This window comes from Perca fluviatilis, chromosome 8 (genome assembly GCF_010015445.1).
Source record: "Perca fluviatilis chromosome 8, GENO_Pfluv_1.0, whole genome shotgun sequence".
In the NCBI taxonomy this organism is placed as follows: Eukaryota; Metazoa; Chordata; class Actinopteri; order Perciformes; family Percidae; genus Perca; species Perca fluviatilis.
The window spans coordinates 6,468,631-6,470,400 of record NC_053119.1 but is presented as its reverse complement, the minus strand read 5'-3'; the positions used below and the strand labels follow the sequence as shown (position 1 = coordinate 6,470,400).

The following is a 1,770-nucleotide window of genomic DNA, read 5'->3' as shown; positions in this document are numbered from 1 at the left end:
CCAAAGTCTCGTAGTATTCCTTTATGATTTCAGCAGGACTTTGACAGAAATTCTTCTTAAAAAATAAGCTATTCAGATAACTAACTGAAATTACTGTCTCAAACCTTTGTAGGCTGTAGACTGTTACTGTGTGACCTCCAGTAGGGGAATGTAAATAAGTACATTTACTGAAAAACTGTACTGAAGTACAATGTTGACATATCTGTATTTTACTTTAAGTATTTCCAATTTATGCTGCATTGTACTTCTACTCCATTACATTTATTTAAAAGATTTAGTTACTTTGAAAATTCAGATTATTAATTACTTTACACATACTGCCCATCAGTATGTAAAGTAATACACATGAGCTCCAGTGATGAACACATTCATCCATCAATATAATTATAATTGTATAATATATATTATTTACAAATGGGCCATTCTGCATAATGAGTGCTTTTACTCAATAAAATAAACTATCTGAGTATTTATTCCACCACTGGTGAACTCCAAGTACTTTTACCATCAGCCCCTGTTTCAGAGACATGACATATTTGTCAGTTTTTGGAAACGTATCTGTGATGAAATTAGAATAATCTTCTGCTATGTTGCTGCAGATCTCAGTGTGGAGCCAGGAGTTGTTTCTCTCAGATCTTTGCGGTGCGTGAAATCAGAAACGGCAGCAGAGACACGACGAGCTCAGCCCTGCTGCTGGAGGAGGAAAACGTCTCAGACATGCAGAACCAAAAACAAGAAGATTGTGCTGCCTCGAGGTCAGAACGGCGAGTGTGAAGACACAAACGGTCAGTACGATCATCAGTGACGCAATGAGAGTTACACAGCAGCCCGCATGGTTCCAGCATCATATCCTGCTCCCAACACTATACTGTGTGGATTTATATTTACATTTTTTGTAGGCTATTTAAGCTCTTGGTGTAATCCAGAGCCCTTTCAGTGTTGCATAATTTACTGGCTGCTCTGCAAAGTGTTTTTCTTGCATTTTGGCTGGATTCATCTTATTTCTTTATCACAAAAGACCTAATATATGCTGTTTGGAGCCACTTTAAATAAATGTCCTGATCTCTTCACAGGGTTTTGAAAAGACTCAGCACACCAGAAACAGGAAGAATCAGATTTACTTAAACCGAGTGGGGTTACTGTCTGATAAATTAAGTATTTCAATATGTTGCATATTTTTAAATTCTGTCCAGCGCATTATTAGTACGTATTAGTGTCTCTGTCTTCTGTGTGTTTAGAATCTGTTGTTCAGCCAACATAAAACCAGTGAGACTGCGGTATGGAGGGATGGATCTCTGACTCCCCCTTGCAGGACAACAACCTGCGGTGCAGCTCAGACTGTTTCTACTGAAGCAAGCTCTGTTATACCAAGGTATCTGCAGGTCGTCAAGTCTTAAAAATACTTGAATCCTCATTCTTACATTTAATTTACAAAAGCCTTAAATGCTTTGCTGTAAGCAGTAATATTATATATATATATAGGAGGCTGTTCAATCCTTTTTCACTGGAGTTTCACTCAGCACCATCAGACGTTACAATGCTACAACAGCTAGGAAGCTCATCAGTTCATGTGCAAGTCAATATTTAAGCTAGAAATGAAATAAACTTGAATACATTAATCTTTTTTTAAATTAGTTAATCCATCCATCTGTTTTCTCTTGCGTATTCTGCTCCAGGTCATCCTCATGCATGCATGATCAAGTAATACTAAGACTGACGTTTTGCCACTATCTGTGTTTGAGTGGATGTCATTAAAGACTGTAACAAGAG

At 37.5% G+C, this 1,770-nt stretch overlaps 1 long non-coding RNA gene across 1 annotated transcript; it reads left to right on the top strand.

Annotated features, from left to right (window-relative positions):
* The first annotated feature begins 487 nt into the window (after positions 1–487).
* LOC120564630 lies at positions 488–1,366 on the top strand. Its single transcript, XR_005640129.1, has 3 exons — positions 488–785; positions 1,074–1,130; positions 1,239–1,366. It is a non-coding gene; the product is annotated as an uncharacterized LOC120564630 (long non-coding RNA).
* Positions 1,367–1,770: the final 404 nt, after the last annotated feature.